The sequence below is a fragment of the Erythrolamprus reginae genome, chromosome 2 (assembly GCF_031021105.1).
Source record: "Erythrolamprus reginae isolate rEryReg1 chromosome 2, rEryReg1.hap1, whole genome shotgun sequence".
NCBI classification, from domain to species: domain Eukaryota; kingdom Metazoa; phylum Chordata; class Lepidosauria; order Squamata; family Dipsadidae; genus Erythrolamprus; species Erythrolamprus reginae.
Window position 1 is genome coordinate 275,614,257 of NC_091951.1, and position 16,843 is coordinate 275,631,099.

Consider the following 16,843-nt stretch of genomic DNA (forward strand, 5'->3'; position numbering starts at 1 on the left):
TTCCAAGAGAAGCTCGTGCTCAAAATGACAACCCATTAAACCGTTCCAAGAACCCCCGCCAAACACACAGGTCAGCCCTGACCCCAGCGCATGAGCGGGTACGATGATGGGGCAAACGGAGCCCCTTCATCGCACTATACAACCTCCGTGAAAAAGCCCGGCCATGCACAATGACCTGGCAGGCAAAATTAAGGATCCCCGCTAATTCCTGGAGCTGCCGAAGGGTGACCTTCCTGCAGCCCAGAACTAGATCAAGCTTAGCCCGAATCTTGACCAATTTGTCCAGGGGCAATCTAGAAGATTGCTCCTCCGAGTCCAATTCAATACCAAGAAAGCTAATCTTGGTGGCAGGGCCTTCGGTCTTCCCGGGGGCTAGAGGCACCCTCACTGAGCACAAAGGGCTTCGAAGTCCTGCATTAGAGCAAAACATTGCTCTGAACGCACAGGCCCCACCATCAAGAAATCATCAAGGTAGTGAACGACCGAACTCAGACCACTGCGCCTCCTGAGCGCCCACTCCAAGGTGCTAAAGCTCTCAAAAGAGAGCACGAGACAGAGCAACCCATAGGCAATGCCCTGTCCACATAAAAACCACCTTCGAAGTGGAAGCCCAAGAGCTCAAAGCCGTCTGGGTGTATGGGGAGGAGCCGGAATGCCGACTCAATGTCGCATTTCCCCATAAGGGCTCCGACCCCACACTTCCTAACCATGGTCACGGCTGCATCAAAAGATGCATACCGGACTGAACAAAGCACGTCAGGAATGAAATCATTCACTGACTCCCCTTTGGAAAAGACAAGTGGTGAATCCACCAACATTCACCACTCGCCTGTTCGGGCCTCCTTCTTTATTTTATCCCTAACAATGTCTTCATGTCCCACAACCGGTCTAAGGTTGTCAAACACGAAGGCCTTCCTAACCCCCTGGAAGGGATCCTAAAACCCCTCAGGAAACCTAGCAGAAGAGCGTCCGCTCTCTCGCGAGGGTGGTAGTTTTTTAACCAACCCTTAAGAACAACAAGATTAATTGAACTGGGGCCCATTACCCCCAGCAGGCGGGGGCTGCTTCGCCTGACCCCCACCCTTCTTGTCCTTCCCCGTCTTAGGCCTAGGACAAATGAAAGCGGCATGGGAGCCCCAAACTGGGGACGGCTCAAACCGTAAAGGCTCCTAAACTAAACACCCCAGGCCCCGAAGGGTAAGCCATCACTGGGGTCAGAGCCATAGCAGCCGAAGCTGGCAGGGTCCAACCTCCTGCCCTAGATACCCCGGGCCTCAACGGAAAAGCCATCGCAGGAGCCCAAGGGAGGGCAGCCGTAGCCGGTGGGGACCACACCTGATTACAGGTGCCCGCCGGAGACCCTAAACCATTGCCCCCACCCCCAAAACCCGGCGGGACAAAGGCCTGCCCGGGCCAAGGAAGGAGTGCAACGGATGTCGAATGTGTTGCGACCTCAACTGCCCCGAAAGGTGTATAAGGCACCCAGGGTATTCCCAGTCCCACGGGGCCTGGCAACGCCGCCACCTGCCCGGGCTGGAGAACCACTAGGATAGATCTATTTCGACCGTATTTTGGCCTCATCCGCTGGCCATACCCGCACTGGGACTTGAACCTGCAACCTTTGCCTTGCAAGGCAGAGAATTAACCTCCAGGCTACAGTATCCAATCCCGATTTGTTTTTGTTTTGTTTTTTTATTTATTTATTTATTTATTTATTTATGAATTTATTTATTTAATTTCATTTTAGGTGTGTGTCTTTTTCTATTTTTTGAACCAGGAGCCAAAGCCAAAAAGGCCCCGGCCCCAAAATAAAATGAAGACCGCTGCCTAGGAAGGCAGGGGAGTAGCAGTAGGGCTGCTACCTATCAAAAGGGAGCCCAAACTGACCCCCGCTGCCCTCCTCGCTCCCGAGGAGAAGCAAGGCCAGCCACTCCCCTCCCCTTACAAGGGCCCCCATTAGCCCCGATCCCAAGGGGAAAAAACTATCGCTCCCCCCACCGGGAGCCCTAGCCAGGTCCCGAGGGATAACTGCCACTGGCAGCCAAACCTCCGGCCTCCGATGAGGCAGAAGAGTCCTTTCGCCGGGGTGGGTGGGGGGTGGCCTCTCCGCCAAACCCCAGCCGCTACCGCCACGTCAAAAAAGGCCTCCGACAAGGCCGCCGTGCCACGAGGCCGCCCAAAATGGCGGCCGCAAGCAGACACCCGACCGGGTGTCTGCACAAAGCGATGAGTCCGGGTGAACAGGAAGAGCCTCAGGCCTGCACGCCCCTTTATAGGGCAGGCAGGCCCCGCCCGGAAACGTCATAGATCAGGCCACCCTGGCCAGATCTCGGCCAAATCCAAGATGGCGGCCGCCATGTGCCCCTGTCTCCCTGGGCCTCCAGCAAAAGGCACCAGTGAGTAAAGACCACCAGTGCTATTCTGTTATAACAATAGCATTCTTCTCTTCAGCATTAGGTATACAGTACTGTATATTATTTCATTTGATTGTTTATGAGCTTAATTGTTTATAAAAAGAATCTACACCCCTAAAAGGATCTTTAAAAAAAATATGATCCAAATGAGACAGAGGTATATTAAGATGTGAAAATTATATAAAAATACTATTTTAAAGGTATTGTAAGAAATAAAGTATATGTGTGCATAGTTTTCCCATGTTTATATCTGTGGTAGAGAAGGAAATACATTATTATATTAATATATTATTAACAATACATTAATTTTATCAATAACTATGACTTGATATGCTTCCTCTTTTGCTTACCAGAATTTAGACAGATGAACTTTTATTCCACTTAGTATTATAATACATTTATTTAATAATTTTATTAGTTATAAAACAACAACAAATAGCAGTTATTAAAATTCAAACATTGATAAATTCTTGCTTCCTATCATAATATGTAAAATATGAAATGCATGAAGCAATTGTTCCTAAAACCAGTTAAATTGCCTAGCTATCAAAAGACCTAACAACTATAAGTCATCATAACTTTGTGCAGTATAATCTCTAAACAATGTCATCTCATGCCTAATTGATCCATCTACAGAAGAATTTATTTTAATCATCCTTATGATCTTAAGGGAAGCGGTGGCTCAGTGGCTAAGATGCTGAGCTTGTCAATCAGAAAAGTTAGCAGTTCAGCGGTGCGAATTCCTAGCGCTGCATAATGGAATGTGCTGCATTATTTGTCCCAGCTTCTGCCAAACTATCAATTGGAAAGCATGTAAAAATGCAACTAGAAAAATACGGACCAGCGTTCCGTGCGCCTTTGGCATTTAGTAATGCCAGCCGCATGACCATGGAGATGTCTTCAAACAGCGCTAGCTCTTCAGCTTTAGCTGAAAATAGCACCAGCCCCTAGAGTTGGGAACAACTAGCACATATGTGCAAGGGGAAACTTTACCTTTACCTTTAGAATATTGTACAACATTAACAAAAGGAATATCTGATCCTGAGTTCATGGTTTCCAATTTGTTTTGATATGCCAATATATTCACTGGTGTGAAGATGGTTGTTTCACCTTTCTTCGAGGCTGCTCTGTAGGCAGCCTCTTGGAAGAAGTGGATTTGGAATGTCAGACAATAAAAAATACTATACTTTTACAGGTGAACTTTCTGCCCTAGCAAAGCTGTTGAAAAGAAAAATGCTAAGGAATTTTATTAAGCTGTTTTAAACAGAAACTGAATATCCTGAATGTCCATTTCTTAAAATAAAAAGGATACACAGAGGTGTTCAATAGTAGAATGGCAACTGGCAAAGATATATGAAAATTCAGAAAAGGCAGACGCTCCAGCCACACAGCGCTTATGTCCCCTGGATGATGGTAAAGACAAGAAAAATTCAGTAATCTTGACATCTATTTTTTTGTCTTTTTTTTTTTTGCTTTACTGATGAATCAAAGTCTTTTGATTACCATATGTAGACGGTACATGTGCAAAATAGGTGGACACCAAGACACCTGATATGTCTGTTAATGATTGGCATGATGATCAAAATGTTGGAACAGAATATGGAGCAACTAAATTGTTCAAAATGAAGTAAGAAGTTACCAAGTTCTATAAAGTCATCTTCTTCATTTAACATATGCAGAAAATATCCAGGAAATGATGGATTAGAAGGAATCAAACTGGAATTAAAATTACTGAGAAGTGCTGATGATACCATTTTGATGGCTGGAAATGAGAAACATTTAATTTCTTGTAGAATATTTTTTTTAAGATGTGAAAAAACAAGTTAGAGGCCTCTAAAACATCTTCAATGAGCCAAACGAGCCTCCTACAACCACTATGTATGACAGACAGAAGTCAAATTCAGGTAATCCAACAACTGAATATAAGTGAATTAACTCTTCCTTTGAAAAGCAACACAATGATTTCGGTAAATGGAGGCAATTGTTTCGATCCCCTAAACTCTGCTGAAATTGGACCTAGATTTCCACTATTTGATTATGAGTTATTTCTTCCGTGCCACATAAAAGTTTCATATCTGTTTGGGCGTGCAAACAGTATGGAAAACCAGATTGATATAAGATTTTCCCAGGAGCACTGTTTCAGGTTGAAACACTGGTAGAACTGATAGAATTATTAACATAATTATTCTATCAATAAAAACTGATGCACTACTTAGAGATTTACACCTACTCTTTGTCTAAGTCTCTATAAGGCATCATGAATGCCAGCTAGGATGCACCTGGAAAAGTCAGAAATAATTTAATCAATCAGTACTTAGAATCTGACTATTCATCTTAATATGAGTCCTGTATCCTCATATATACTTCAAACAGATATGTATTTCTTATTGTTAGCAACAAAGAACAAGTGTAGATAAACTTCACCCAAATCAGTCACTTCCTTTTTGAGCCAATTTTTGTTTATGCCAGTTCAAAGCAATGAACTGATTTCCTGCCCTTTAGGGCAGCTGCAGAATTACATTAAATTCTTCATTTTAATTATCTTGCTTACATTACTTAAAATGAAGAAGCATCTTGTTCTGTGCCAAAATTATCCAAAATGAATATTTCCTGACTTGTCTGTCAAACTTGGCTTCCTAGTTCTGTAAGCTGGCACAGAACCAAGATGTGTAACTACATAGCAACTGCAGAGTACTTCCCCAACTGAAAAGGCACCCTTGAAATTTGAATAAGCAAGTCTCAATTAAAGAACACCAGACTGATCAGAAGAAACCTTGGAGGAGGGAAATGCTTTTTCATAACACTCAAGAAATTAACATGGAACATGGAAAATTAACTATCATGGAAATACTGGATATCCTAAAACAGTTTTTATTACTTTAATCTCAAATCTGATCTGGATAATTTGACACCAATCTCTAGTGTTAATTTAAAAAAAAAGGTATGAAAATTTGCATCCTGAAACTTAAGCTGCCAAAATCACTGATGCCTCAGAATTTAGCAAACACTCTTAAAACAGAAGACATGGGTGTATCAATGGGCTGAGAGTGATTCAATTGGTTTTAGATCAAGAAGGCATTTTAGGTATGTGAGCTGCCCCGAGTCTACAGAAAGGGGCGGCATAATAAATAAATAAACAAACAAACAAACAAATAAATAAACAAACAAACAAACAAACAAATAAACAAATAAATTTTACACTGATAAACTGGCAAAAGTCAACTACTGTCCAGATTGTTATGTATAATTTGACTTAAAAATAAACATGAAAAAGAGGCAAGTTATGTTTAATAAATTTACTAAAGAAAGGGGGAAAATATCTGGAGAAGAACTAGACATAGTAGATCACTACATATATCTTGGCCAACAGATCTCAATAGATTTATTTTATTAAATTCATTGATTTCTATGCTGCCCTTCTTCGGAAACTCAGGGGGGATACAACAAAGGAAATTGAATGAAGTATTAAATGTGGCGTTCGACAAGCTAAGCAAAATTTTCAAGAACGACCTCTCCTTAGGCCTGAAGAGAAAAGATTTCCATGAGTGTCTGCTGCCTGCTCTAACATATGTCAGTGAAACATGGACACTAGCCTCACAATCAATAGAAAAGCTATGACTGGCACAAAAAGCCGTGGAAAGATAAATGCTTGGCATTACAGGACAAGATAGAAAGACTCACACATGGATTAGAGAACAAACAAAAGCACACAAAAGGATCCATGTATTATCTTTTGCAGAAGAGACGGAGTAACGACTCGGACACAAGAGCTGGATTTAAACTTGGGTCATTTTTATTATAATAAATTTGCATAATTTATTAATTAAATTAGCATGAATTAGCATAAATTTGCATAAATCAACATACTCAACTATGACCCGGAAACAGTGGACCTGCAGGGTCAAACAAACACTTCCGGGGCGGAAATGACGTAAAAGGTCAACATTCCTGGGCAACTATGGGCGTAGTCGATGCTGGTCCAGGTGAGGGACCTCTCCCTCACCTGAGACCCTGCCATACACTCGCATGAGGGGGGTCCCGCCGGCTCACCCCTACCCTGGGACTTCAATAGCGGGACCCAAAGACAGGTTCCCCCCAAGTGCGCAGGTAGCACCCACCATGGGCTTGGAGAGAACCTGTCAATCATCCCCAAAGATGCCCAAGGGAGAACGCGCAGTTGCTGAAACCACCCAGATTTCCGCCCCTAACCTGCCTACCCAATGACCAGAGGTAAGCCAATTAACCTAATTAAATGCAAACACCCCCTAACCGCACATCCATCTCCCCAGTGTGGAATGGGCGAAAAAACAGCCTGGCCTAATGGGCGAGGCTGCAAAAAATTCCCATTCGGCCCCCGCAGGCGACCCCTTAGGCACACTGCAAAATAGGGAAGGGCGGGTGGGTGTCTGCTCAGGCACCAGGTCCGGGCGAAAAGGCTGTCTTCCCGGCCTGCTGTCCCTTAAATAGGGCCAGCAGGCCCCGCCCGGACCCGACGTCATGCCCAGCCACGTGGGCAGGGCATTCTCGGCCGAAATCTCGCCTCGCGAGATTTCGGCCGAAAACAAGATGGCGGCCGCCATCGGAAGGGTCCGAGTCTGCCCGGCCCTTCCGCAACAGCGCCGTGGGGCCGGTAAGTCAGCCGGCGATATTGCAGAAGAGACGGAGTAACGACTCGGACACCAGAGCTGGATTTAAACTTGGGTCATTTTTATTATAATAAATTTGCATAATTTATTAATTAAATTAGCATGAATTAGCATAAATTTGCATAAATCAACATACTCAACTATGACCCGGAAACAGTGGACCTGCAGGGTCAAACAAACACTTCCGGGGCGGAAATGACGTAAAAGGTCAACATTCCTGGGCAACTATGGGCGTAGTCGATGCTGGTCCAGGTGAGGGACCTCTCCCTCACCTGAGACCCTGCCATACACTCGCATGAGGGGGGTCCCGCCGGCTCACCCCTACCCTGGGACTTCAATAGCGGGACCCAAAGACAGGTTCCCCCCAAGTGCGCAGGTAGCACCCACCATGGGCTTGGAGAGAACCTGTCAATCATCCCCAAAGATGCCCAAGGGAGAACGCGCAGTTGCTGAAACCACCCAGATTTCCGCCCCTAACCTGCCACGGAGCGGGGGTCAGATCTCTATCTTGGCCCCCCGACTCCCCCCTCTATCTGCGCCAGCTCACGCAGAGACCGCTGCAGGTCCTGTAAGAAAATGGCGTTCCCCTGTTCTGACAGGTGAACGCCATCGGCCCGGTAAAGCCAAGGCCGATCTACGGTGATGAGGGGACGGGCCACTACAACCCCACCTAATTCTTTGACGGTTTTTCCCACGGCCTTATTCACCCTGCGTCTAACCCGGTGGATGGCCCTAAGGGAAATGGCGTCCCTCCAAACGATCCTTGGAAGGATCTCTGACCACACCACTTGCGTGGTGGGCCATACCGTGCGAAGCCACCGCAGGTCTTCGCGCGCCTGGACGATCAACGGTAGACCGCCAAGCAGGCATAGGTCATTGCCACCGAGGTGCAAGACCAGCCATCTGGGTGCGGCTATGGGCTGCCGACCACCCAGTCCCATCTGGGCGCGACCCTGGGTAGCCGCCCGCCCAGCAGCGCCGGGTACCGCCCTGAGATGCTGAGTACCCAGCAACGTCGGTAGGAGCCCCTCCCACCGCATACCCCTCCGGCCCATCCAAACAACATTGACCCACCGTCCCAATGACAGCTGGGTCCCGATGGCACTTCTGGCTGAGGAGCGGCCGGCCCAGAAGACCATGCTGTGGCCACACAGCAGCGCCGTCGGTTTCTGCCTGGACTGGGAACCTGGAAGAGGACACACACAGAGAGGTTACCTAGCCTAAACCCTGCCCAGAATCCTCAGCGGGCCTAACATAACCCAAATATGCCGCTGACCGCCAGCGGCCGATCTCCTGAATCCGTTGGGCCGGGAAACCAGAAAGTGCCGCGCTAGTGGCGGCGCCGATACGGAACGAATGCGTTCCATAGCCGGCGGGATCCATGCCTACCTGAGACATTGCCTTAGACACTATCGCCCAGAATTGATACCGGGTCAGGGGGGAGCCATCCTGGTGTAAAAAAAGGTACCCACGCCCTGACCCACGCAAAACACAAAATTGCTGCAAAGCAGCCACCGGGCAAACAGACTTATCGGTGGCTGCGCTAAGATCAAGTCTAACCCCTCTGTGTAACTGATCTGTCTTGGAGTGTCTCACCAAAAGAGAGACACCCCCCTGTCTAAAGGTCAGATCAGCGAGCTGGAAGGCGCGGAGCGACAAGTCAGACTGCGAGGAGGCCAATGCCTCGCTGACCCTGAGGGCCCCAAAAAACATAACACAAGTCGCTGCCCTGAACAGCCGAGCCTCGTAAAGAGAGGCACACAGACTGCCAAATGTCTGATTAATCAGAGACAGCTGCTGAACCGTCAGGGCCCGACGAGTGTCGGAGGGGAACCCCTGTCGCTCCCGCACCCAACCCTCCAGCATCCTCCGGATGCGAAAATCACCCGAAAAATCACCAAACCCCCCCCGCCTTGGACAGAAAGGCGAGGCCGGCTAACCTAGCCCTGATAGTCCTCACTGAAAGGCCACGCCCCTTCAGCAGGACACAGAATTCAGCTAGGTGCTCAACCGGGGCAGGCCAGCAATGGGGGTAACCCTTACCCAGCCTGAAATCCCCAAACTCCTTACCTGCACGCTGATAAGCTCGCAGGGTGCTAGGAGCTACTGATAAGGCGATCGCCCTGGAGGCCTCATCTCTCCAGCTCTCGAGAGCCCGCCCAGGCTCCACAGGTGGGCTGGAAACACCTCTGGCGACTCTCGGGCCCACGGGGCCAGGGTCCGAAACCTGGAAAACTGACCACGGGACAAGGCGTCAGCCACCCCGTTATCTAAACCAGGGACGTGCCTAGCCAAAAACAAGGCGTTCAAAGACAAGGACCTGTGCACAAAATGGCGGACAAGCCGCATCACCCTGTCACTCTTAGAGGACAGGGCGTTCACAACATGGACAACCGCTAGATTGTCACACCAAAAATGCACAGTCTTATCCCTGAACTGCTCTCCCCAGAGCTCTAAGGCCACTATTAAGGGGAAAAGCTCCAAAAAGGTCAAGTCCTTAACCAATGAACAGGCACTCCATTCCGGAGGCCATGCCGACCAGCACCACTGGTCACCTAAAACTACCCCAAAACCGCAAGTCCCTGCGGCGTCGGAACACAGCTGCAGCTCCGCTTCCAAAAGAAGCTCCTGCCGCCAGAAAGACAACCCGTTAAAACGTTCCAAAAACTCCCGCCACACGCAGAGGTCAGCCCTGACCCCTGCACATAAGCGGGTACGATGGTGGGGCAAACTTAGCCCCTTCATCGCATCATACAACCGGCGAGAGAAGGCCCTACCAGGCACCACTACCCGACAGGCAAAATTAAGAATCCCAGCCAACTCCTGGAGCTGCCGAAGAGTAACCTTCCTGCAGCCCAAGACCGCCTCAAGCTTGGACCTGATTTTAATCAACTTATCCAGGGGCAATCTGGAAGATTGCTCCACTGAATCCAATTCAATACCCAGGAAGGTAATCCTGGTGGCAGGGCCTTCGGTCTTCTCGGAGGCTAAAGGCACCCCCAATTGAGCACAAAGGGCTTCGAAGTCCCGCATCAAAGCAAAGCATTGCTCCGATTGCGCAGGCCCGGCCATCAAGAAATCATCAAGGTAATGAACGACGGAACCCAGGCCACTACGCCTCCTGAGCACCCACTCCAGGAAGGTACTAAAGCTCTCAAAAAGGGAGCAGGAAACAGAGCAGCCCATAGGCAATGCCCTATCTACGTAAAACCCACCTTCGAAATGGAAGCCCAGCAGCTCGAAGTCGCCTGGGTGAATGGGGAGGAGCCGAAATGCCGACTTAATGTCGCATTTACCCATAAGGGCTCCCACCCCACACTCCCTAACCATGGCCACGGCCGCATCAAAGGATGCGTACCGGACAGAACAAAGCTCGTCAGGAATGAAGTCATTCACTGACTCCCCTTTTGGAAAAGACAAATGGTGAATCAACCTAAATTCACCACTCGCCTTTTTGGGGACCACACCTAAGGGGGACACACGAAGATTCGGAAAGGGCGGCTCCGGGAAGGGCCCAAGGACCCTGCCCTCAGCCACCTCCTTTCGAATCTTAGCCCGTACAATGTCCTCATGTCCGACAACCGACCTGAGGTTGTCGGACATGAAGGCCCTCCTAACACCCACATAAGGGATCCTAAATCCCTCGGAGAAGCCCCTCAAGAGCAACTCGGCTCTCGGGCGAGGGTGGTAGTCAAACAACCAACCCTCGAGCACAGATACATTAATTGGGCTGGGCCCCTTTTCCCCCAGCTGGTGGGGGAGGTTTTCCTGGACCCCCGCCCTTCTTCTCCGCCCCTTTCTTGGGGCGGGGACAGACTGAAGCTGCATGGGACCCCCCACAATTCCCGCAGGCATGCTTGTACTTACAAAAGGGACGAAAACACGCCCCTTTTGCAGCAAACTCATGACAAGCGGGCGAGGCCCCCTTGCCAGCCACACCAGGAGTCGCCTTGGCCGGTGAAGCCGCGCCAGGCTCCTCCTCCATGAAGTGCCCACTATCCGTACGCTCACACCCTTCCTTTCCAGACATATGCGTGGCCCGGAACCACAGGTCCGGGACCACCATATCCCATGGCAAGTTAGGCTCCACCGACATCCTCATACGGAAACCCTTGTCATAATGGCGCCATATGGTGCCCTTATATTCGAAGTGGGCCCTGGCAATCAAGTCTATATACTTAAACATGGCAGAGGCCATAGCCGGCTGCCGTTGGATCACCACAGACCCATAAGTAAGAAAAGCATACAGCCAGGAGCTGAAGCATTTCGTTACCTTGGTCTTCTTCGTTTTCTCCCCCGGGACAATCTCTTTCTCCTGCTTGGGAACCTCTCGGTTCAAAAGCGAAAAAAGATCCACGTATTCACCCCGCCAAATAGCCTCCTTGACCGACGGGTGAAGGTGGCATCCTAGAGGGGTGGACGGCAGCCCGCACGGTATGGCCCCCGCTTTAATACAAGCGAACGGGTCCCATACCGAGTTGGCCGCCACACCAAAAACTCCCGCCCCGTGGGGGTAAGGGAAAACCGGGAGCGGGGGCATGACAGGAGGGGCCGGGGGAACCCACCCCCCTGCACCTGGCACCGCAGGTGTCCCCGCAGGGCCCGTCCCGGACAGCGGAGCCGCGCCGGCCGCCGGCGGCCCCGGAGGAGGAACCGGCGGAGCCCATACCTGCCCGCAGGTGCCCGCGGAGGACCCCAAAAAGCTGGACCCACTCCCGACCCCCGCCGGGGGAAAACCCGGGGCGGGGGGAGGAAGAAAGGACAGTGATGTAGTGTGTGGTGCAGCCTCACCTGCCCCGTACGGGGTCGATGACATCCACGGGGGGCCCAATGTTGCAGGGCCCGGGAAAGCCGCCATCGGCCCTGCCGGGGCCTGTCGTCCAAACGGAGCCATCTGCCCAGCCTGGGCCGCCGCCGGATCTCTCCCCAACGCCACGGGCACTTGATCGCTGGACGCTCCGGGGACCGCACCGCTCCTCCACTGCTCGAGCTCGTCGAGCCTCTCCAACACCCTGGCCCAAGACATGGCAGGAGAAAGATCAGGTTGAGGGGCAGGAGGCAACGAGACCACCCCCCCTTGTTCAGGGACCACCCCCGCAGTCCCCTCCCTACTGGCCCGAGCCCGGGCAGAAGGCCTAAGGGCCCTCCTGGGGCGCGCCGCTGGCGGAGCCATAGGGGCAGTGGCAGGCCTCTTTTTTGGACCCATCACAAGTTTTCCCCTAGTATGCAATGAGCCACCAAAACAACCTAGGACCGAACCCCCTGACCGAGTGGCAGGCACAGGTCCCCCACCACAGGGCCCTACCTAGGGCCTGGTACCGGGAAAAAAGGGGGGGGAAGCCCCTGCTACCCCCTAGGCCCCTTTATGTTATTATTTTATTTTATGCCTTTCCTTTTCCCCTCAGGGCTATTAGCAAGCCTCCTTGCACAGGTAGGCCTTAAAGGCCTGCAATCCGGAACAAAAACCGCCCAAGACCGGGGGCCCACACCGAACACCCCCCACCGCGCCCTCCTCCCAGCCGGGAGGAGGTTACCAGTCCCCCTCGGGCTGAGGGGGATCGCTGAAAACAGCTCCCAAGTGGAGAGGATTAAGGCCTCAACGACGTCTTGAAGCAGCAGCACTTTTCGCCCCCTCGGTAGGCCACAAAATGGCGGCCGCGACACGAGGGGAACCAAAATGGCGGCCGAGCAGCACCAAGCAAGTGTCTGCTCAGGCACCAGGTCCGGGTGAAAAGGCTGTCTTCCCGGCCTGCTGTCCCTTAAATAGGGCCAGCAGGCCCCGCCCGGACCCGACATCATGCCCAGCCACGTGGGCAGGGCATTCTCGGCCGAAATCTCGCCTCGCGAGATTTCGGCCGAAAACAAGATGGCGGCCGCCATCGGAAGGGTCCGAGTCTGCCCGGCCCTTCCGCAACAGCGCCGTGGGGCCGGTAAGTCAGCCGGCGATATTCTTTGCAAACACTAACCCACCTGAGGTACTTTTTAAGAGCCATTTCAGATTTTCACAGGCTCAAAATTGACTCAGCCTTCCATCCTCCGAGGTCAGTAAAATGAAGACCCAGATTGTTGGGGGTAATATGCTCACTCTAAACTGCTTAGAGAGGACTGTAAAGCACTATATAGGAATGCTATTGTTGTTACTATTGTTCCTTCCCCAGTTCTAATCAGCATGGAATTTATTTTTAAGAAACTGTTACTGTGAAGTAGTATATAACTCTTGCTATCTTGATATACTATTGCTATCAAGAGAATAAAAGAATTGAAATGGAAATGGGCTGGTCACATAGCAAGAAGGACTGATGGCAGGCAAATCAAGATAGTCATAGAATGGATACCACTTGATAAAAAGCATCCATGAAATAGACCTAAAACAAGATGGATCGGTGACATCCGCAGGTATTGCAGGCTGGAAAAGAAAGCTTAGGAGCATATAGGTTGGAAACATGTAGAAGAGGCCTTTATTCTCAAGTGGATAGTGGAGAAAGAGGAGGAGGAGGAGATTCTGACAAGTTCTGGAGAACCTGTAGTGAAAATGTTGAGTACTTGGGAGAACTGGAAAATACCACCTCTGGTTGGCCCCAAAGTGGGGTTGGAATGGAGATTTTGCAATATCGTTTCCCAATGAGGGGATGCGGATTTTGCAGTATCCTTCTCCGGCCATGTCCATCAAGCCACACCTACAGAACCAGTAAAAAGAATTTTCACCACCACTATTTACTATAAGCTTGATGATTAGATAGTCCAAGAAAAGATTGCAGCAATAGAACACTTGGCTCCAGATCATATTTTTCTATTGCTGATCTATTTATTACTTTGCATCTTTCTTTGCAAAAAATGCTAAACCACCTGAGTTGGTATTTAAGTCGCTTTCATAGAGTAGATTTGGAAAACTAAGGCAAAAATTAACAGCTTCTTCTGTTCACTACCAGCTCTTGAATTTAATCATGGTATTTTCATCAAAGCATTACAATGTAGATGCAGTATTAAAAACTGGAAGTAACTGACCCAATGCCAGCTTCTAGGAGAGAGAAACAGAGATTTATTCTTCCCCCTCTTATTATTATTTTAACATCAGTGATACGGTTCAAGATGAATTTGACTCTTCTTCCTTGTTCAGGAAACCATCCTCCTTTCTCTCTTATGCTAATGATAATCTTTCTGTATCCCAGTTAGGGCTGCATCCTCCATGCCATAGCCTTCTACCACCAATCTGAAATATGGAAATACATGGGGTTACACATGAAGTGTATTTAGAAGCTGCAGCTTCTACAGAAAGCAATTGGGGGACAATTCTTGGGTTCCCAACAGTGGTCAATGTTGCACTGCAGTTTGCAACATGCACTAATTTCCAGTTTTCTTCTGAGTTAGGAGTGGGTTCCTCCTGGTTCAGACCAACTCACCTGAATCGTTAGTGACCTGCTTTTAATGTAATTTGGGCATCACGGATCCTGTTCTGTCTTTGCTGATCCATGCCTGCCGCCATCTTTATTCTGAATTCTCAGCCGATTTTCCTATGTTTGGATAGCTTCTCTTTGTTCTGTGCTTTGAAAAAAGCCCAGCCGTCCCTAGGTTAATACTGACCTTTATTTGTTCACCCAAAGCACAGCTGATCAGCTCCTCAGCTGTGTTTTGGGCTGAATCCACCTTCTGAGCATGCGCAGAAGTGAAATTGGGGACGTGCACGAAATGTCGCGATGTGAACCGGGGGCGAAGGTAAGTGGAATCCACCCCTGTTCTGGGTCTAAATTCCATATATGACTTCCTTTGCTCACTGGGATATGTAAAGCTAGTTACCCCGCTTAAATTTTCTGAAAATAGTAGTATTGATCAGACGTTTATCATCTTTTTAAGCTTGTTTCCTGTGTCAAAGTGAACTTTTAAAAAATTGAATGGATTCATGGATATTTTATTTAGTCTGGATGTATTTTGCCAGTTATGGCAGTAAAGATATTGCTGAAGAAGGAAAGGTTCACGCAAGGACAGCCCACTGATATTACAAAAGAAAAGAAAAACTGTCTTCTGGCAAGTTTCCAAATCCTTTCAAGGAAACAGGGTTTATAATCTCACACCCTTCTCTACAAATCAAAGCACAGCCCAGTCTCAGGCATTGAGCAAAAGTGTGATATTTTTCTCAGTGAGCTCCTATAGGCAGGGTTTTTTTCCCCCAGTGTAAATAAAACTTGGAAGCTAAAGCACATGAATTTGGGGGTGAAAAAAGGGAGGAGGATTTTCTGCCTAATTTAAGTATGGGAAACCTATTCGTGGATTAGAAACTGAATGTGGCATTCTTTTTGGGGGGAGTAAGATCAATTTGGGAATCAATTTTTGTGAAAAATGAAGGTGCAAGTGAACATGGGTAGGATTGTTTTAACTTTGAAAGAGAGAGAGATAGGGAAAGAGAGATTTATTTTAATGCTAATATAGCTACTATGAAAGATTTCTCTAACTATCAAACTACATGTTATGTCCTGAAGAAGTTGGGAAGTTTTCACTCCAGTCCGACAGGGAAGTAAGAAAATTCTGATTGGTTCCCTGCCACTTTGGCTCCCTGTTTAAACTTCCTGCCTTTTCTATACTGCTGCTGGAAGTTACTCCCTGTAACCTAATAAAGAGCTAAAATCACTCCACCAGTCTCCTGTCTCTTCAGTATTGGAGCTCAACACTACATCTTCAATAGTTTTGCATCTATTTGTAGGGAGGGAGGAGGGTGTTCAGTACACTGTGGTTTAATATCTTCAGTAACCATGGATTTAGCAATGATCTAACCTAATTTGGCTTTAAGAACTTTCACAACTATGGTGTTAATTGTTGGTCTCACAAAATGTATGATAACTGTATTTCTTTAAACTATTTTCTCCAAATTAGAACTGAAAACAGTGATTTATATGCAAGACTTCTATATACATAATACATGCGGTAAGCACATACCAGGAAATCAATCAATCTTCAGTTCGACACTGGAACTTTAATGTAGACTGATACACAGGGACAAAGAGATACGCTCTCTCATGGCCTCCCTTATATAGAAAGCTTCTTAAAGCGGCAGTAACCCTGCTGACTCATCCTCATTGCATCAGCTTTTCAGTTTACAACCTTACATCAGCTGGTCAGCTATTAAATCATCATTACTCTGACATTACTCTGTGTAGTAGTGAGGTTTTTTTAAAAAGAAATTGGGAGATTTCATGGAAAGAGTAGGCAGAGAAACAATTCATTTAGCTAGCTCATTTTTAATTTGGCAAACAAACAATACAATGCAATTACATATACATAATTCAGAGACATTCTCAACCATTTTGGAAAAAACATTAAATAAAAAAACTTATTGATTGCGTAAAGTTGTAAAGAGGAAAGAAAGAATGGAGTCCAATTGTCTATTGGCCGCCTTTACACATTCCAAAATACTCTACTGTATTGTACTGTACTGTATAGAGCTGTGAGTGGAAGCATAAAAGGAGATAGGAAAATAAGAATGAAGGAACTGAGAACTCTTGTAGGTAGTATGTGTTGCTATGATACTAGTTCTAAGAATTTATTTTTTTCCTTTTCCTGCTTATTCCCCTTGAGTCCAGAGAAGCTGAAGCAAAGCATGACCACTGAGAGCCTCAATAGGATATTCATTAAAATGATTCATTTCTCAGCAAGGTTAAGAGATCGGGTGGGGATAATGAGTGCACTGTTGTCTGTTCATTACTTTGTAACTGAGAGCTATGCAAAATAAAATAGAAAATATTCAATTTTCATTTAAGTTAAGTAATCTTCAAGAACTTTTGCTATTACAGT

General features: G+C 48.0%; 1 protein-coding gene across 4 annotated transcripts in view; it reads left to right on the forward strand.

The window, feature by feature from the left end:
- The window catches only part of PCSK5 (proprotein convertase subtilisin/kexin type 5), a 226,586-nt gene that overhangs the window by 62,593 nt on the left and 147,150 nt on the right, over positions 1-16,843 (forward strand). The gene's annotated exons all lie outside the window — the stretch shown is intronic.